This window comes from Triturus cristatus, chromosome 10, assembly GCF_964204655.1.
Source record: "Triturus cristatus chromosome 10, aTriCri1.1, whole genome shotgun sequence".
In the NCBI taxonomy this organism is placed as follows: domain Eukaryota; kingdom Metazoa; phylum Chordata; class Amphibia; order Caudata; family Salamandridae; genus Triturus; species Triturus cristatus.
Genome location: NC_140593.1, coordinates 330,631,348 through 330,653,178, shown reverse-complemented (window position 1 = coordinate 330,653,178; position 21,831 = coordinate 330,631,348). Strand labels below are relative to the sequence as shown.

General features: G+C 47.7%; 1 protein-coding gene across 3 annotated transcripts in view; it reads right to left on the bottom strand.

Annotated features, from left to right (window-relative positions):
* The window catches only part of CCDC126 (coiled-coil domain containing 126), a 105,233-nt gene that overhangs the window by 57,833 nt on the left and 25,569 nt on the right, over positions 1-21,831 (bottom strand). Inside the window, exon 2 of one of the 3 annotated variants that reach the window (XM_085631535.1) lies at positions 18,742-19,372. The exons of the other annotated variants lie outside the window; for them this stretch is intronic. The gene's annotated coding sequence lies outside the window, so the exon portion shown is untranslated. The remainder of the gene's footprint in view (positions 1-18,741; positions 19,373-21,831) is intronic. 3 annotated transcript variants of the gene reach the window in all.

Below are 21,831 nucleotides of genomic sequence, written 5' to 3'. Positions count from 1 at the left end.
TGCACAGTAAAGCACAAGATGCTCTCTAAACAAGTGGTGAAGCTCAAAGAAGGCCTGCCATGGGCTCATGTTATTCATACATTGAGTCAATGTGTTGGCGTGCACGTTGGAGGGAATTCAATGGTGGATGAGGGCGCCAAGGCAACAGTTCGAACTGCTGCCGTTGCTGCAATAACTCGCTCTAGCACGAGAATAGACGGAGCAAGTACGATAGCTGTCAATGCCACGCACAACAGCTCAGCTCTGCCAAAAGGTTTCCCACTCAAGTACTCCTATAAATTAGATGTGCAAAACATTCTGTATGCTCAAATTCCAGGAGTGGGGGATAGAGTAATGCCAAACACTGATCGCAGATTGGGATTATTACTAGCTGCACATGAGGGTTTGGGTTCAGCACATGCAGGGATCCCCGATACGGTTTCACTACTAAAGCAGCGCTAATGGTGGCCAGGTCTAACTAAACAGACCAAGGACTTTGTCTTCAAATGAGACATCTGCCAGCAGATGAAAAGCTCCACTGTTGCACGTCCACCACAAACACCGTTATTGATCTCAAACAAAACTCTTATGTGTCTATTTGGAACACTGCAGTCCCTTACACTCTGATGGGGCTTACAAATACACCTTGGTGGCAGTGGATTCATGCTTTAGATTCCTGTGGGTTTCGCCCCAGCGCTTGGCTCGTACTGTTATAAAGGATTTGTGAATCTTTATCGGCACACATACAATTGGCACACTATAATCCGACCAGGGCCCAGCGTTTAGCTCTCGGTCTTACAAAGTATCCATGGGAATTTTGGATGTGGCCTTGCGGTATTCCAAAATGTATTCACTGGGCAACATAGTGTCTTCCGCGATTGACATAATACAACAACATAATATTATAACATGGACAATCATGTTCTGGCCACGAGCCATGGCGTTACATCAACAGTACAAATCGGTTTTCAGCATACGATCTAACAGAAAGACAAATGACACAGATGTGAAATATACCATGTTGTATATTGAAAAATTAGCCCAATTACCTTTCACCGTGACTGGGATACCATCCACCTACTTGATAATCCATGCTTACATCACCCTACCAGTCAAAACCTTTCAATTCCAATACTGTCTCCAATACCAACAGGTAGGCAGATAAGAAGGGCTAGGGGAAGGATATGTGTACGAGTATTGGGAATTACTATTCAGGTTTAGATGCAGGAATGGAGACACAGATGTCTTTCTTAGTGGCTGCAACTGTGAAGACACCTTAAGCAGCTCCTTGGTTTGCAAGGACATTTCCCTCCATGGGGCATGCAATGCTTCAATGGTGAACTTGTGTTGTTATCTGAAGGGTTCCCCAGCTGCCGTGATTCATCCTGTGTTCAGGCTGCTCTCGAATGGGAGCTACTTGATGCTGAATGATCAAGGTTGCAGCAGAACGGAGTTGCTGATCTAGTGACGGTTAATTCCATTGTCACTTGTTGTACTAAAGTACTGTTTCCACCTGCCTGCACAGTTAGGGAGGCAGCGCTATGGCCTTCGACAAATGTTTCCAGCATAACATTTGCTAACTGAAAACCATGCTTTTACAGCAGGATGTGGCCTTAACTTCAGCCAAAGAGACGATTGATCTCCACGTTGCAAGGTCCTCTTCTTAGATACAGACACTACTCCACACTAACTTCCCGTGGCACTTTCGGGAGCTTGTCCATCGTATCTTTAACATGTCTGATACAAAAGGAATAGTGCACTTTTTGTAAATGCATCGATTCTGGTTTAGTTTAGTTAGCACCTTTCAGACGATATTCAGACTTATACCATCGTTCATAGTTGGGAAGAGTTTTCGAAAGGGCTGCTGCTTGTGGCAGGAACACTGATTTTATTCTATCTGCTCTGCAATGGCTGTCTCAGTTCAACTTGGATTGGAGACGGCACTGTAAGTGCTGCGTTGCCGTGAGTGCATGATAGGCTACTTCAGGACACCTTGGCTTCAAGAACTAAATGAGCACTGGTTCTGGTCATTCAGGCTTGACTGAATTCAACCAGTCTTGCGCTGCCTGCTTTGTGGCCGCGAATGCGTCCTGGATATATGTCTCAGATCAGAATTGGTTGCGCCACCAGACACTGATGTACTGATGGACCCCTTAAAGGCCCATGTGAATTGTTCTCCCAAGGGTATTCCATTGATGATGAACACATTCTTAGAGGCACCCTAGGATGCTTATGCTCCTAATAATGTGAACGATGGCTCTGGGGACAACTTGTGGGACATGACGCCTCCCTCAACTGCAGCTATGACACTGGATGGAATCACCTTTGCTCCATAAAGATGCTGCAAGGTGTTCCTCTGTCAACGTCTGTGGATATGGGCCACAACAATGTTACATCTATGAGGGGCGTGGCCACGGCACGTTGCAAGACGGCTGCCTGCTGAATGAGCTCCGCAGGCCGGGCTACATCATCCGGCAAATAGCATCCTTACAAAGCATCCTGCACTCGAGGAAAACATTCGCCCGGATAGCTGAACTTACTCCGATCAGGAGGCTGCAAGCTGCAAACATGAGACCGGCAGAGACTCCCCAAACTGAGCGATGGCGACGATAGACGGAGCTGGCGAGAAAATGGCCGCCGACGGTTAAGGTGAAGCCGCGGGCGCGGACCTAATCTGAGGAACGAGAGGCTGTTGCGATCCAACAGACTACGAGCGCAGTATCCTGCTGAGCTGTGACGGCGCCGTGGAGTGGGGACGGGGCACCCACTGGCCCACCCACAGAGTGCTTGCGGAACGGCGTCTATCGTTTGCTAAAGGCCAGCGGAGCGGGCTACTGGTGAATGCCGGGCAGCTACCCGACGAGACCGAGAAGGATCGCTGAGCTTGCGGGTCTCCCCCCAGGAGTTTGGCACGTATAAGGTAGGAGCATTGGGGCCTTGTGCGGCTGCGCTGGGTTGGGCATTGCTGTCCGGCCCGGGCCTGATCGGACGCAGATGTGGTGAGGGGCCTGCGGCCGGTGCCGGGTTTACTTAGACCTGTGCGGGTGCTCTGGGCCTAGTCTACACCCTACACTTGAGGCGCTTCCCCTTAGGCTGCTGTTGCTGGGTGGGTACGGCACACAGGGGGCCGCAGGCATCGCCTAACCCCCCCCCCCCTTGCAGAGAACACCAGGGGGGGGGGGGGGAGGGGGAGTGGTTTTCACGGTGTGTGGGCTGCCCTTCCCTCGTGCGGTGGTCGGGGTGGGGCCCCCTCAACCAGTGTTCGCTCCTGGCCAGGGGCTGGAATCACGAGAGGCCCTTGCTGGCAACATTGATGACCCTCATATGTCTTCCACCTGGGAGTGTTGACGGCTGGCTGCGGATGGGACAAGATTTGACGCCATAACTTCTCTCCTGCTTGACTGCCCGGGTCCGGGCCTGGAACTGCCGGAGACAGGCCGCACGTGGCAGAGAGATCTGGTCACCCACCTCATCCTGGGGCATATACATTTCTGAAGCGACCTCCCTCATTTTAGCTGTTTTTGGTCAGTCCGAACCTCCACCAGCACCATTGTTTGCCACAACGCAACAAAACAGACTGTAAACCGCAGCCCGCTGAGACACCATTACTCTGCGAATATGGGCAAAACAGACCCTAAACAGCCTAAACTCCCATTTGAAAGTAAGCGACACACACGCACAGCAGAAACGCAGATGAGACGGGCGCTGCGAAGGGCGCGTCGGACAAAATGGATGACCCAGAGGAAGGTATGAGGTCTATTTTGCTCGAGGTGCAAACTGGCTTGAAACTATTGAAAGCAAAATCGATGCCCTAGTGACCAACCTCGACGCAGTCAAAAAAAAAAAGTGGACGTGCATGAAACCAGGCTGGATGTACTGCAAAACAGACACGCAAGACACCACCGCTGAAACGAAGATGCAGATTCTGAACATGGAGAGTGCTGGAGGTCATAAAGATGAAGAATGAAGACTTATAGGTGCATTCACGCCGGAATAACATCGGAATTCTTGGCCTTCCGGAATCGACAGCCACTTCGAAATTGGAGACTTACATTGATAACCTCCTCCGTGAGCTGTTCGGCCCGGTGCTATCCCCGGTGATGGTTGTGGAAAGAGCATACCGATCACTTGGTCCTCGGCCGGTCCTGGAGCACCACCGCGCTCGATAATAGCACATCTTCTCAACTATGCGGACAGGGATGCTATCCTTAGAGAAGCGAGAGCCAAAAGTCCTGTCACCCATCAGGGCAACACCCTATCATTCTTTCCAGCCTACACTCTGTGCAGGCTGCTCGCAGGGAGTTTGTCGGTAACAAGAATCTTGCAATCTGCCTCAGTCCCATACTCCATGCTATATCCTGCTAAATTGAAAATCATTCATGAAGGCCAAGCACACTTCTTTACAGACTGTAAATTGGCTCTGAAATTTGCAAAACATATTTGCCCTCGCAAATCTGACGAGACTACCTCCAGAAACTTAACTTCGTCACTGTCTCACAATGATGCTGATTGATAGTCACACTACACCGACGTTCACTAGGGGTCCCTAGGTGTACGACCGCATCAGTATCCTGGTTACTCGGTCACAAAAGGGGACGTTGTGATATGTCAAGGGCACGGTGTTGTGGGTCAATTATCCACTTTGGTCTATATTTTAGCAGCACAAAAGGGCTGCTCCACTGTTTCTTATTCTTTCAGAGTTCCTCGAGTGGGATGGTTACACTGTTAAGGTAGTCTGGCCACCCTGCCGAGCGGCAGGTGTTCGCTGGCGTTCCTCCCCCCCCAGAGGGTGATCCCCTATTTGGTGGTTATTTTTATTACAGTTTGGGGCAATCATTGGGATGAGGAGGGGTTTGCTTTCTCGACCTAATTGGGAGGTTGTAGTGGGAGGGAGGTGGATAGGGGGGCACTGTGCGTCAGAAATTAGCCAATGTACTTGTGTAGCTTTGATAAAGGCAGTTTTCCGTGATTGTAGCGACACCATGCTTGTATTTTGTACCGTTTATTCAATGTACCAAAACATTCAGATGTTTAATGCACTTGTGTATTACACCACTAACCAGGCCTATGGGTGAGAACTACAGACTATTTACGTGGAACATTAGCGGGATAAATTCCCAGAAGAAATCCCGGCAGGTGCTTGCATATCTGAATCTACACGGCACCCAGATCGCATTCCTACAGGAAACACACCTGACCAGGGCTTCAGCTGAAAAATTTGCACGCAAATGGGCGGGGTTCACGCTAGCCTCCTCATATTCATCCTACGCCAGGGGGGTCATCATACTGGTCAAGAAAGGGGTCCTGTTCACACCTCACCTAACCCACACCGACGTGGAAGGCAGATGCGTGATGGTCCAGGGTAAGATGGGGAGGGGGGGGGGGGGGAGGGACACCTCAAACATGTATGGCCCCATAGCTGATGAACCCAAAGTATTTCACCGCATGTATAGCACACTCATACAGTGTCCCGAGACAGCTATAGCGTGGGGGGGACCTAAACACAAATCTAGACCCTGCACGGGATAAGTCCAATCCACAGAGCAACCACACCCCTGGAGTAGCTCGGACTGTTAACCAGGCTAAGGTGCGCAACCATACAGATAGGGAGGGCACGCACGCCACGTCTGCCCACAACAGCTGGTCCAGGCTGGACTACTGGTTGCTCAGCAAGAGCGCAGCGGAGTGGGTATCGGAGGTCATCAACCACCCACAAACGATATCTGATCACACCCCCGTACAGCTCACCCTACATATCCCTACTCCCACCCGTCGCCCGTTCACATGGCGCTTTCGATCGGAAGCGCTACTCGATCCACTGTATAATGATACTGTACGAGAGGCGAAAATTACTTCTTAGAGAATAAGGGTACTGTTGACAGCGCTGCCACATTATGGGAAGGGTTTAAAGTAACGATTCGGGGAGTCTGCATGAGCACCACTGCTGGCATATTGAAGGATCTACAAGCACAGCTTGGCAAGCTGGAGGCCACCCTAAAAAAGCCTCGAGAGCGCCTACACTGATAACCCCTCCCCAGACACGCTATCACACATCCAAGCTCTGATTCATGAATACGGTGCGGCAGCAGACACGGAAATTTGATACATTAACCGTCGGCACGTGGCCAGGCGTTATGGTGAAGGCAGGAGACCGGGCCGCACCCTGGCTGGGAAATTTATATCGCGAAGACCACTACCACATCGATGAAATTGTGGACTCTCAGGGTAGGGAGCACTATGCTCCACTGCACATACTAGAACAGTTTAGAGAGTACTATGCTGGTATGTATACGTCTCGTGGGACAGGACCATACTCTGCATCGGAGGAATATCTAGACAACATTGCTTACACATGGCTGGCTGACTGTCATAGGGAGTATTTGAGTCAACCGATGGACGTAATGGATATCAAGGCTGCGATATCTGCTTTGCTGAATGCCAAAGCTCCAGGTCCGGACGGTCTAACTGTGGAATTTTATAAAGCCTACGTGGACCTCCTGGCTCCATATCTACTGGAGATGTATGCGGAGGCACATGATGCTGGCGTGCTGCCTCCGTCCCTTCGGCAGGCTCTTATCATCACACTTCTAAAGAAAGATAAGGCCCCTGATGCCGGTGAATCTTATCGGCCTCTATCTTTGATCAACACTGACGCAAAAATACTAGCTAAGATTTTGGCCATGAGACTCCAACCATCAATGAATTGCTTGATCCTACCAGACCAATCGGGGTTTATACCGGAGTGCGCTACTTCTCACAACTTACCAAGGAGTTTGACTCTACAGAGTGGACCTACATGGTTCGCATTCTACAGCGTATGGAATTCCCGCCATTGTTCCTGGGTTGGATCAGAATCTTATACGCAGATCAGTCGGCTAGAATTCGAGAGGGGGGGCTCACATCTGAGGCTTTTTCCATTGAGAGTGGCACCCGGCCAGGACTGTCCCTTGTCGCCATTGCTCTTTGCCATCGAGCCACTGGCGTGTGCAATACGGCAAAGACACAGAGTGACTGCCTTAAATTTCAATCACCGGCCGGTCGGCATCTTGCTCTACGCGGATGATATGGTTTTATTTTTGAGGGAACCTGTGCGATATCTGTCGCAGGTGCTGCGGGAGTATACCAGATTTGGACTAATCTCGGGCCTTACTATCAATTGGGATAAGTCAATCATTATCCCCCTGACAGCAGTCACCTCGGCACCTTCTCTGGAATACCCGAAAATATGGACAGCAGACCCAGTAAAGTACTTGGGAATCTGGGTCCACCGTGACCCCGAGACAGTGGTAAGGGAGAACTACGGGCGGGCTTGCACCAGGCTAGATCACCACATAGATACGTGGCTAGCATTGCCGTTGTCCCTGGCGGACCCCATCTCTATTATTAAAATGGTGGTGTTGCCTCGCTTCTTGCATCTCTTTTCTAACATCCCAATCAAACGGACAGAGTTTTTTCTCTGCACTGCGTACCTCTACTTCGGCTGGTCTGGGGGGCAGGCTTGCACCAGGCTAGATCACCACATAGATACGTGGCTAGCATTGCCGTTGTCCCTGGCGGACCCTATCGCTATTATTAAAATGGTGGTGTTGCCTCGCTTCTTGCATCTCTTTTCTAACATCCCAATCAAACTGACACAGAGTTTTTTCTCTGCACTGCGTACCTCTACTTCGGCTGGTCTGGGGGGCAAGCAGGTCCGAGTGGCCTGGGACATTATCACTCTAGACTATGCCAGGGGTTTTTTTTGCGTACCGGACCCATATATATACTAAGTGTGCAGGCACAATATGCGTACTATTGGGTAAATACACATGACTTCATACCCCCAAGTGGTGGTTGAGGATGGAGACGCTTCACCGGTCCCTCTTCGCCGCATTACCACTCATACATGGCAGGACACCCCAAAAATAAAAAAATAAACACGATCGACACTACGATAGCAACATGGCGTGCCATTGGGCAGCTTGCGAACAGACTGCCGATGACAATAGAATGCCATGTGGCGAACTCAGTGCCGCAGGAAGCCGGCCTCATTCGTTTGCTCAAGGAGGCAGGACTGACCACCATGCAAGACCTATACTCGGGCGGCACCTTCTTAACCCCTGCAGATCTACAATACATTAATAATCCCACGTTGCTCTTTCGATTCGCCATAAACCGGTTGCGGCATGCCATCAGAACGCACTACCCCACATACCCGGCTGAACCACCGAAACTCCACTCCCTTCAACTACTACTGACCACCCCCACATGAAAGAAGTTAATCACGAGGCTGTATAAGGCGATTCGGGCTGAGATAGTCAGTCAGCCAGCCAGAAGGGAGCCTAGCAAGGTGGAATGCTGTATTGGTCATGCCCCTGACACCAAAAGACTGGGAGCATGTGTGTAGTCTCACTAGCAAACTCTCCCCCAATGGAAACCTCTGCATAATACATTTTAAATATCAACATCCGATATACCACACGCCCCTTCGCCTGTATAAATTAGGTTTGAGGGACAATAGCAGATGTAAACGTTGTGGGCAGATGGAAGCTGATTTTATGCATCTCGCTTGGGAGGGTGGCTTGCTACTGGGAGAGTGGTGCAAACTGTAAAAGAAATGTCTGGTTCAGATGTCCAGTGTACACCTCTGGTTTGCCTTCCGAGTTGTGTCCCTCATGTGAAAAGTCTTGGGGAAATTCGTGCGCATCGCCCTGCCTATGGCCAAGAGAGGAGTTGCCATAACGTGGGACAGTACACGAACGCCAAGTGTTGCGAACTGGATCAGAGACATGGTCTATTGTAAAGAGACGCTGGAATTATATGCGGAGGAATTGCCGCTCTCCTCTAAGCCCAGGGACATTTGGGAGCCACTATGCCAGTATCTGCAAAAACAAGCCAGCGCCGACACACAGGGTGTGGCGGACTGAAACCTATGTATACAAGTGTTCCGCTCAACTGAGAGCATTCATTGTCGTAATCGGATTTGTTAGATCTTCTTATGATGGTGTTGATTGATCACGTATCATATTAGGCTGTTCTGACGAAAAACGGTATTTTGTAACAAAGTATTGGTGTTTCTCATTTTTGAAATGCGAATAAAAAGATTTACAAAAAAAAAAAAAAGTTACGTCAACGAAGAAGAACGTTGGTTCAATAAATATTATCGAAAACGTCCCACTGTGTATTCTCTGTATATTTCTCTGAGAAAAAGTAAGCACGAGCGACTGAGCTAAGGGTACTCTGTTTCCACGATCCCCGAGAGATCAGGGTTGTCATGTTCAGTGGTTGCCAGAAGCCATTCCCTCCCAGGTAGGTTAGGGGGCTTACCGTGGCACTGTGAGCTAGCAGGTCTATAAGCCAACATATCCTGCGGGGGTTTCTGGAATTAGTCGACACCAAGCCCTTAGTTTATGTTTTCCGAACAATGCGCAGGTGCTACAGATTGGCAGGAACTACACAACAGAACTCTGTTGATCTGAGTGCACTACTATAAAGACTCGTCCACCATGAGGAGTGTGCAATATCACTGTAGTTCTACCAGGTGCATATTCTTGTCCTGTCTGTGGCCATAAAATTCAAAAGGTTTCGGAACAACCACCACTAAATTTTAAAAAATGGTGGTAGAGTTTCCAGGACGAATAACATAGAACACATATCACATTTACAGTTCTGCACCAGTTCAATGTAGGAGCAAACACTGCCTATATTGCAGAAGATAAAATCACAAAAAATTAATAAAAAAGAAAAAAAAAAAAGAAAAAAAAAAAAGGAAAAAAAAAAAAGGGTCAATAGAGTCCTAACATGTATAGTACATGGATAATGCCAACTGCATCTTTTACCTCGATAATTGTTTCATGCTGAAGCAGATGCACATTTATGCTGCAGTCTGCGTTGCTTTTCAAGTTTCTATTCGAAGTGTGGAACTATTTGTACCGGCCTTACATTTATTTCACTTTTCAATTCTAAAGTTGGTGCAAACATGAAACTTATTTTCCTCTCTAGTCAGATGCAATTTTTCACCTACTTTAAACGTGGAGAAAATTAGGTCCGTTCTATACCTTTAGGTGCCATTTACATTATGAAATGACACTAAATCAGACCTTCAGTATTAATCCAATTGACCTTCAAATTAAAGTCACCATCGAAGTCTATTATTTTCTTTTAAAACATTTATATTCTAAGTGACAGTGTACAATAACAAGTTACTTCGGTACCAATGTATATATTAGTTATCGATTCCTCACCTTAGAATTACCGCCAGGTGTCAGACTGGCTCCGGAGAATTTTTCTTCAGCAGTATCCCTGCGCTTTGGACTCCGCGTCGTGGTTGATGGTATGATGTTGCAGTACCTACTTAGACGTCACCCCGGCGCACAGACGTCAGTGCTTACATGACTTTCCATGCCAGAAGCGCAGAGCCATGAAAAACACTGACCACTGGTGGCTTTTCTAGGGCCCTGCAAGGAAGACCCTATCCTTAGAAGTCAGTTTGCAGAGCCGGGAGGGTGGATGTGGCAGTAAGGAATCTATAACTAATATTTGTTTCTTACAGATAAATTATTACAGAATGTAAGTAACTTGTTCATCTGAAAGAGACTATTCGTTATAGATTCCTTACCTTAGAATAGATACCCCAGAAATACCAACCCGGAGAAGGGACTGCGAATCAAGTTCACACCAGAAAGCTCTGGAAGACGGAACAGGCAAAATAGCCTTCCCTCCGGACATGACTATCCAGGCAGTAATGTCTGGTGAAATTGGGCACAGAAGCCCACTTTAGGTAGGAACAATGGCCTCGTTCTAAGCACCACTTTGTTTGGAAGCACCGAGAAGAAAGGGGGCTTAGAAGAAAGAGCCTGAAGCTCACTCACTCGGCAAGCAGAGGTGATAGCAACAAGAAAGTCAGTCTTCAGAGTAAGAAGCCTAAGAGGACAGTTGTTAAGAGCCTCGGAGGGAACGCACATAAGGTAAGTCAAAACAAGGTCAAGTCCCGCTAAGGCATTATGAAAGGAGATGGAGGAAAAAGATGAATAATGCCTTTAAAGAACCTACTTACAATAGGGGACTTGAACAAAGAGGACTGATCTGGTAACCGAAGAAAAGCAGAAATGGCTGCCAGATAGCCTTTAAGAGTGCGCAGAGCCTTTCTAGGCCAAAAAGAGAAGGAACAAAAGAACCTCAGAAAGAGGGGCAGAAAGTGGATCCCCAACCTTTGCTGTGCAACATGCCACAAAGTTGTATCTACAGGCGTATACAGTCTTAGTGGAGGGATGCCTGGCTGCCAAGATTACATTACAGACATCGGGAGGAAGTTCAAAAGCTGTCAACTGTTGCCACTCAATCTCCAAGCAAGGAGGTGGAGGGTGGAAAGGTTCGGGTGGACTGTCCCCTGCTGCTGCAACAGAAGATCCTCCCAAAGGGGCAGTCTGATTGGAGGATCAATAGCCATGCTCAGGAGCTTGGGGGTACCAGACTCTTTGTGCCCAGTTTAGTGCCACGAGAATGACTTCGGCCCGGTTGCGCTTGATCTTCAGCACTCGAGGCAGAAGCGGTACAGGCGGAAAGGCATACAGGAGAACGCAGCTCCACTCGTGACGAAAAGCGCCACCGAGCGCCACCTTGGAAACTCCAATGCGCAAAACTGCTGACACTGTACGATCTCTTTGGTGGCAAACAGATGTAACCAAGGCTCTCCCCACTGCTGAAAGAGACCTTGCACCACCTCCAAGTGAAGACATCATTCGTGATCCACCAAGCACAGACGGCTGAGTTTGTCCATCCTGGCGCTCAGAGAACCTGCCAGGTGTTGAACTACCAGGGTCATGCCCTGATGTTCCAGCCATGTCCAAAGGCGAAGAGCCTCTTAACAACGGGACCACGACGCCACCCACCCAGTTTGTTGCAGTACCACATGGCAGTGGTGTTGTCTGAACACCTGAACTGCCTTCCCCTTGAGGGAGGAAAGTAATGCCTTCTGTGTCAAGCGAATCGCCCGGAGCTCCAACTAGTTGATATGGAGCTCGGACTCCGGAGACCAGACTCCTCTGATCTCCGCCAATCCCAAAAGGTCATCCCATCCCAGGAGTGATGCATCGGTCACCACTGTGAGTTCAGGTTGGGGAAGCGAGAGGGATCTGCCTCTGACCCTATCCTGGTTTGTAAAGCACCACTGCAGTTGTTGCGTAGTTCCCTCTGAGATCTAGACGTAGTCAGAAAGATTCCCCTTGATGCTGCGCCCACTGGAACTTCAGGTCCCACACATGCCATCTGGCATGATCCACCAGCAGGAAGCAGGAGGCCATGAGGCCCAGCAGCCTCAGGGTCAGTCTCACCGAAACCCGGGATAGAGACTAAAACAACGGTATCATAGCCTGAAAATCCCGGACTCGCTGCTTGGGAGGATAGGCCCAGGAACCCCAGCGAATGCAGGCGGTCTGCCTAGAGGGGGAGACAACAGCCTGGGGCGAGCCTGCCTTTAACAGTCAGTTGTCGAGGCAAAGGAAGACTGGGACCCCTGATCAGTGCACATAAGCTACGACCACCACCATCACTTTCATGAACATCCGAGGAGCACCGGTAAGGCCGAAAGGGAGTACGGTAAACAGAAAATGCTCATGGCCTACCGTGAACCGTAGGCACCGTCTGAGCTAGCAGGACGGGGGATGTGGAAAAAGGCATCCTCCATGTCCAATGCCACCATCCAGTCTCCAGGGTCGAGGGCAGATAGGACCTGAGCCAGGGTTAGCACTTTGAACTTCTCCTTCCGGAGGAAGTGGTTGAGGAACCGGAGGTCTAGGATAGGACGTGGGCAGTTGTCCTTCTTGGGCATCACAAAGTAGCAGAAATAGCAACCACGACCTACTTCTGGCGCAGGCACCCTCTCGATAGCTCCCTTGGCCAAGAGAGCCAAGGCTTCCTGGCGGAGAAGCGCCAAATGATCCACAGACATGCGATCGGAAGACAGTGGCAAGGATGGATCCTGCCCGCTGGTTCCCAGAACCACGTCACTGGGTCCCACGGCCACGCAGAGGCTCGGCAGCTTGCATGGACCGGTGGCTGGACTGGGTCGGATGTAGTGGGGTGCCCCTTCCGCAGCCACGAAAGGGGGAAAAAAGCAGACTGTGCCGGATGGGAGGACGTAGCGAGGCCCCAAGCATCTGGCGGTACCCCAAGAATCCTTAAAGCGCTCCAGAGCAGAGTCTGCCTTGTCACCAAAGAGGAGACAGCCATCGAAGGGCATGTCCAGCAGAGTTGACTGAACATCCCCCGAAAAACCAGACGTCCTCAACCAGGCGTAGTGCCGAAGGGCTACCGACGTGGCAATCGTTTTGCCCAGTTTGTCGGCGGTATCCAGTCCACAGTGAATTGTGCTGCATCTCTCCCATCTGCCACGGCTTGGGAGAGAACAGCCCGGGCCTCCTTCGGGCACTGAGGCAGTACCTGTGCCACCGTATCCCAGATGGTATGGGAGTATCGGCCCAAGAGGCACACTGTATTCACAGACCGCAGTGCCAAGCTGGAGGAAGAGAACATGCGCTTCCCAAGATGATCCAGCTTCTTGGAATTCCTATCCGGGGGTGCAGAAGGGAATGTGCCCTTGGAAGAGGCTTGGACCACCAAGCTCTCTGGGTAAGGGTGTTGGGTGAGGAAAATGGGATCGCCCGGAGCCAGGTGTTGGGCTATCGTCCGTTCTACAGGAGCCACTGTGCTGGGCTTGGACCAAGTCCCTAGAAGGACGTACGTGAGGGCTTCATTAAAGGGCAAGAGGGGGTCTGAGGAAGTTGCCGCCAGTTGAAGCTCATCTGTCAGGAGGTTAGCCATGACTGCCACTGTAGGGAGCTCCAGGCCCAAGGCCTCGGCTGCCCTACGCACAACCACAGCATAGGACGCTCCCTCCTCCATAGTCACGGTAGGGGGAGAAAGCATGCCAAGGTCTGGGGAGGTATACAGACCACTGGCATCACTCAATTCCTCTCTCCAGTTTGGTTCTTCCAGTTGGTCTGTCAAAGGGTCCAGTGACAGCTCCCAGTCCTCATCACCACCCTCAGGGCGATGGGTAACACCTGGGATGAACAAGGAAACAAAAGTACCCCCGGAGTCGTATTCAACGTTGGTCCGCCTCCATCTCGGGGATAAGGACGGAATCAGCGGGGGACGGGGCCAAGGGCTGTTGTCGCTGGGGACAGGGAAGGTCGACCAGCATCGATCTGGATACAGGCCTGGATCTAAAGGGCCCTCCGGCACCAGAGCTGCCGGCATCGAAGGCCCAGGGCCCCCAACCGGCTCCGAGGGCCAGAAGGCCGAGTCGGGCTGCCCAAACACATGTGGAGGACTTCGTAGAACATACAAAGCTGGACTGGGGACACCCCGACTCCTGGAAACGGGGGGGGGGGGGGGGGGGGGGAGCACGAAGTCGTCCCTGAGTCGGGCGACGGAGCCTTAGCGCGACGACACTCTGGGTCCTACGTCGCGTCAACCGACCGATGGGGGGAGGGGGGGGGGGCAGGGGATGGGGTGAAGAGCGACTGTGCTTCTTCACCTTTTTCTTGTGCTTCAACTTACCCGAGGAGTACGAAGACTTAGACGAGGTATGGTGGCTCTGACTGGTCTCAACACCTTCCCCTCCAGCGAGACCGGGAGCGACATGAAGCAGACTGCCGGACCTCCAAAAGCTTTCGGGATCGCTCCTATAAAGACTTTGGATTCATGGCCTGACAGTCAGAACACAACTTAGGGTCATGGTCGCACACTAGGCACCAGAGGCACATGAAGTGCGGATCCGTCACAGACATCAGCTTGTGACAGGAGTCACAAGGCTTGAATATGGTCCCACGATGGGACATCCCGTGCGCACCAGGAGGCGAAGACACGGAAGAAAAAAAAGTCAAAAAATGTTTAGTCAAAAAACTACTATGGGGCAAACTCTCTCCGGATCAGCGCTAGGCTGGCGCGGAAAAATAAATAACTGACGCTGGGGCAGCATCTAAGTAGGCACCGCAACGTCATCCCGGCGACAACGATGCCGACAACATACATGGAGTCAACCGACGTCACCTACCGATGAGCAGGTGTACTGCTGAAGAAAACTTTCGGGATCCAGTCTGACAACTGGGGTAATTTTAAGGTAAGGAATCTACAACTAATAATCCCTTTCAGATTCCAAGTATTATTGTTAGAAAAATTAGATAAAGGACCACCCTCCCTTTCGAATAAGGTGGTTCCAATGTATCATACGTAAAGACTGTAGTGCATATTCTTTATTTACGGACTTCTTTTAAAGCAAGGATTAGATCTTATGGCATCAGGCCCTAATAAGAAATAATTTCCATGAACAAAAGAAAAATTATGGAGAACTGTAAGATTTAAATAGGGGATTTGGGACAAAAAAAAAAATCCAGCCACCACTTTGAATCACATCAGTCGGCACTGGGGGCTTGTTTGGGGGATGGGTCAACAGAAGCAAACATTGGAAATCCAGCAATTTCAGTGGGTGTCTTCAAGAGCTTACAATTAAAGGGTGGATTAGCTATTTATTTTACAACTTGTACATAGTGGTTGGCGATTTGTCGACTAGATGAAGATTCTATCCTCCAGCTATCCTAGACTACTCTTCTCTAGCTCAATCAAAGAATCAGAGGCATGAAATCTAGAGGTTAAGGAAGGTTGTCAGAGTGCTAGTCTTCGTGAGCCCAGCTCATATGCACATTCATGTTTACGTAACGGGATTAGTGTAGAGGGACATAGTTCTCAACTACTTGGGTAGTCACAGTAAGCCCCAGAGGGGCAAACTGGGTGGGACAAGCTACAGCCACGTTGATAAAAAAAATTCGCAAACATTCTTGTGTTCAAACCTTGATCAATAAAGGTAGGGCTATCAGATAGCACTGTTCCACCATTAGGTCAAACCAACCTCCTCTTTTGCTGGGTGCCAAATGTTCGGAGATCTGTGGCAGTTTCATTCACCATCTGAACTGCGAGAGCCGGGACTGTAGTCTTCTGAGAAGCATTCAACCTAGTTGATCGGACCATTCTCTGGGGTAAATTGAGAAAGATGAACATTTCCAACTTACTACTGGCAGTCTTAAAGGCACAGCATGAAAAGAATTGGGCATGGGTGGTGTTACATGAGAATGTCATGCTCTCTCGTACTATGCATTCTCGCACCAACCTGGTTTGCTCGGTTCCATGCTGATCTGCCAGCAGTCTTACAATCAACCCACTCATCCTCTCATCAGATGATTGGACAGCATATGTCAGGTCTTCTCGGTGTTGATGATCTTGTTATCTTGAATGTAACTCAATTGGGGTAGCAGGGGAAACTAGATGCTGTTGACAAATACTGCCAGGAGAACAAACTTTTAATTTTGAAACCACCAATACCCTGCTTATAAGGAAGGATAAGCATTTCTATCGGAAAATTGGTGATTTTTCCGCCTATGTACCAGGACAAGGAAATATAGGGTGTAGCTTGTCTCCAGCTACTCAGGATCTTCTTAGGCACAAACATGCATGTTCTTCATAGCTGCTGGTGTTCTTCGAACATAAGGCAGGGAGCAACCCTTTTATTCTGGCTGGGAACAAGCCAAAAGGCTATGCTGAAGCTTTTGTGACCCCCTTTGCTGCTGCTTCTAACCATCCATTTGTGGAAACCCTCAGCCTGTCTAAGGAGCCAAAGAAATGGATAAAGCACTTAGCAGCATTCTACCCCTTAGCAGAGATTGGAAGAGGACTGCTTCAAGAAACTGCTTTTGCAAGTGCAGGTGAACTGGGTGGTGGACTCTACATGGCAAGCACACTCCCTTCTATGACCACATTTGTTACCGTGTTAATCAGTGTCTTTAGGGTGGAGGTTCAGCAACTGGTCAACTTGTGTGCTAGCTAATAAAGGAGGAACTGCATAGTCCAGTCAGGGGCCTTTGTACTTGTTGGAACTGTCTGTGGGTTACACTATGGTTTCCCCTCCTTTGGCATAAAGGTTTTTCCTTCATGTCTACAAAGCCACTGGTCCAGATACTCATTTTAAAGGGACCACCACCTAACCCTAAACCTGGAGATAGGATTTACTCCCTGGACACTGCTTCCCACTTTACTTGCTGGTTACCACTACACTGCATTTGACCACTATATTTCTTTTGGTTTTCAACACGTGTTCATAATTACTAGGACTGTATAATGTAACATTCATTTGTTTGCGGTAGGAAATTCCCTTTGCACATGGTCTTCCTAGTTTTTAAAAATATTTAGTAGACTGGATTATGGAGTCTGGACACTGTTAGGAAGCCCTTCAGCGTCCCAGTGTGTGTGTAAGCACGCATCGGACTTGAAACATGCATAAAACTGGCTTGTTCAATGTTTAACTAACATACCATTAGAGTCAATGGGTTCACCCCATTTCCCTCGGAACCGGGGGGAGGAGGAAGGGGGGGGGGTGGGGGTGTGTGTGTGTGTGTAGCTACAGTTGGTTTGTTTCTTTAAACATACAATACACATCAAATGTATATATTTATCATGTCACTTCAAACTCAGTTAATACAAAATGTCAAACATAAACCAAAAAAACACAGTAACAATACAAAAATTCCAAAACATGACTGAAGTGACAAAAAAGTTAAAATAATTAACGTGTCAGATTGAAACAAAAGAAGACAATAACAAATTCTCTATCCTTCTCTGGTCTTTCACTATAACATGCACTGTCTATTTAATTATTAGTTATAGTGAGCCTGGACATGACACTGAATTAAATTGAAGGTGACCAAGCTCACTACAACCAATAATTAAATAGACAGTGCATGTTATAGTGAAAGACCAGAGAAGGAAAGAGAATTTATGTTATTGTCTTTGTTTGAATCCGACACGTTAATTATTTTCACTTTTTTTTCACTTCAGTCACGTATTGGAATTTTTGTATTGTTACTGTGGTTTATGTTTGACAGCTCGTAGTAACTGAGTTTGAAGCGAATTTTTATGGGATTGATAAAAAAAAATATCTAAAAATATAAATACATTTATATATTTTTTATATATTGTTGTAGGTGTGCTGTATTTAGCTTTTGTCAATCACAACAAATATATACATTTGATGTGTATTGTATGTTTAAAGAAATAATAAGGTTCAAAAACCTTTCAGTGCTTACCCAACGGAACCAACTGTAGCTTTATATATACACAACTTTTAAATAAAGCCTTTAAAACCTGGCACAAGAACTACACCATTGGCATAAAAGTAAAATGTCACATGTGGACTGTGGTGTACATTTAAAACATTCACATGGGTGTGGCCAAGATGGCAAATGGGTAGGAAGCAATCTGCTGCCCTCCACCAGACACCGGCCAAGATCAGTTGTTAAAGGGGGCTGATGGCCCCTGTACTGGTGTGGTTTCGATGCAGATTGCGGAGGGATCTGAATGAGGGGCCCAGCATGCGCCGATGGCCTGGTCGACCCCAAGAGAAGACATTGACAGACAACGGAGCTCGCTTTCAAAATAGTGGTCGCCAAGTGATCTTTGGTTGTGTGAATAAGGAAACTGCGAAACTGGGCGACCGGCTGTAATACCGGGGGTGGTACATACATGTGGATGGACACTGTGGAAGTGAACAGCCTAACACCTTCCGGAGGAGAGCAGTCATGTTAATACAGTTTGAGACCCCTACATCCTCACTGCGTCTAACAAGAGCTGTCTTGTAACCCCACACAAGCATTGGTATTAGTCTTGTGACCCCTCACACAGCCAACATGGTGTCTGTAAAATCCATGAAGGACAATCGCGTACAAGACTTACCAGGTTGACAGTGTCCAAGTCTGATTCACTCTGCAAGAATGGTCTCCTCAGGGTTCACCCAGTGACGCACTGACTTCTCACTCTTCAGCAGATGTAGAACCCCTCAGTAAAGCCGCCCTTCGGGGAATCCTCTTTTGGTGTCCTTTGTGTGGACCTACTGGATGTAAACCAAGACCTCATCGGCAATAGGGTGTCTGCCTTATAACACTCTGGTGTAGCACGCAATGATGAGGTAGAGATGTAGAAGAAAATAATCATCATTCTGAAGCACCAATAGTTTGACTTAAAGGCACACGCAGAAGCTCTAGAGCTCAATCCATGCGAAAAACCGTACGAATAAGAAGGGTCCAACAGAAAGAAGGCGGCTCCGACATAGGCCAGTATGCACAGAGACTTTTTCAACACATCTTGTCCGCCGATGACACCTGTGAAATTAAGTGACAGGGTGCATAGAGTGAGTCGCCCCGGAGCAAGAGCTCCCGACAGCCTAGTGTGCCTCTTCCCTTTTACAGTAAGAGGGGAGATCCTCCGAGCAGCAAGGAAACACTGCAATATCGAGTTCAGGGGCCACAGGATCTCTCAGTTTCAGTTCCTCTGACATCACACTCCATGAAACACAGGGTCTTCAAGTCTGTTACAGAAAATAAGAAAAGAAAATGTAGCTGGGAGCACCCATTTTGCATTATCTTCAGTGACCATAAATAGCTGCCCAAGACGGCAAACCGCTGCGCCCCCTGGCTCTGCTTGGATTTCTGGGAGATGCCCTTGGGCTCTATGCTATCAAAAAAACATTTTTGGTATGTTCCAGCATTATGGTTCCGGTTTACAGATTCATGTGTTAGTTCCAAAAGGGTTTAATGATAGACTTGCACTCACTGTCACTTTCTAATACAAATGCTCACGTCATCTTACTTACACGCAAGAGGCAAACTTTTGTTGGCGTCCACCATCTGGGTCAAAGTGGTAAGCTTTAATGCTAGGGGTCTAAATAACCCAGCAAAGCAGCTTGCGGTGTGTTCTACCCTATATAAGTCAGAATGTGATATCTGCCTTATCCAGGAGACTCACCTATTCCCAAGGGTTGGTATAGACACAAATCTAACTGGTTAACTGAGCATTTACCCCAGAGAATGTAAACCTATGACCCTTAAAGACTATGTCCCAATATCCATTGATCTTTGCTTTTCTAGGAGGGCGAAGATCATGCAGCCCTTGGAGTCTTTGCAATGCCATTATCTCATCCTAAACCAATAAATCGTTTAATCAGGCAGTCATCACCCAATTCTTAACTGAAAACAACCCAAGGGAGATCAATCGCAGTACATTATGGGATACCCTAAAAGCAGAAAGACGGGGGAGTGGCCCTACTATCCAAGGGACAGGGTGCCAGTATTCAATTGAAAAATTCAATAGTTCCCTTGGTAAGCCTAACAAGTAAACCACAATCAATCATGCATACCACATATCAACCTCATCATTGTGTATCAATTCAATCCGTATAAGGAGAACCCAGCAAAATTACAGACATACAGTGAAATATGTAAAAAATATCACAGAATTTTATGTTATCAATGAAAAAAAGCATTCATATGACATCATTAAAAACAAAATTATATCAACAATGTATACAGCAGCCTAAAATGTACATGCGACAAATCAATAAGACATTAAAAACGAAAGAGAGACAGACGAAAGTGACAAGTTAAAAAGTCATCATAGAAGCATTCGATTGAATCTATTGTGTAACATCAGGACTACATAGGTAATTTCAGATTCAATAGTTCCTCAAATTTAAAAAGAAAACCAGAGCTTTGACGCGTTTCGATGTGCTGTCAAATTATGCACCACCTTCATCAGGACTTTTTCATAATAACGGTCTCTTTAGGCAAAATTCACATAAAGACATATGTATCTTACTAAACGGCACCCAAATAAATAGTATGTACCGAAGGTATAATGTTTCCACTAAGGACCTTCAGAGTGAAATTTGAGGAACTATTGAATCTGAAATTACCTATGTGGTCCTGATGTTACACAATAGATTCAATCGAATTAATGCTTCTATGATGACTTTTTAACTTGTCACTTTCGTCTCTCTCTTTCGTTTTTAATGTCTTATTGATTTGTCGTATGTACATTTTAGGCTGCTGTATACATTGTTGATATAATTTTGTTTAATGATGTCATATATGAATGCTTTTTTAATTGGTAATAAAAATGTGATTTTTTTTGTACATATTTCACTGTATGTCTAATTTTGCTGGGTTCTCCTTATACGGATTGAATTGATACACAATGATGAGGTTGATATGTGGTATGCATGATCGATTGTGGTTTACTTGTTAGGCTTACCAAGGGAACTATTGAATTTTTCAGTTGAATACCCTAAAAGCAGTCATTAGGGATCAGTTAATAACCATTTAACCCAATGATAAGGCTAGAAGGGAGATAGGGGTTGGAGGACTAGAAAACATAGTAAAGACACTGAAAGCGATCCACAAATTAATCGGAGGCTGCTAAGGTTCGACAAGCATTAGGGGCTGCATGAGTCCAACAGCAACTATCTGACCTTGACAGGGTGTATTATGCCCTTCTGAGGCTCAAACACAAGTACTTTATAGGCAGCAACAAAAGCAGCAAACTACTATCCTATAGACTTCTGGTGAAAGTAAATAGGGAGAGGGTGGAAAACCTGACAAATAAACAGGGAAATGGCATAAGGGGGGACAAGCCGATTGTGGCAGAATTCCAGAACTTGAATAAAACGGTGTACAGCGCAAAGGAGCTGCCCACCATCAATATTCAACCCTATCTTGCGCAGGTTAGTTTACCTCAATGGACCACCATGCAAGCTGAGCTTTTGATCAAGCCCACTGCACTGACGGAGATCTTACTCCCATTGCTAAATTAAAATTTAACAGGGGGCAAGTTCAATGTGGTTGTAAGACCTTTTGCCAAAGTCTGGTGCCGGTACTGACCGACCTGTTCAACTCGCTCGCAGAGGCTTTCTTACTCCATCTGTGTGCTCTGCAAGTCTATAGCAATTCTTTCCAAACTGGGCAAGGTCAAAGCTCAGTACAGCTCTTACAT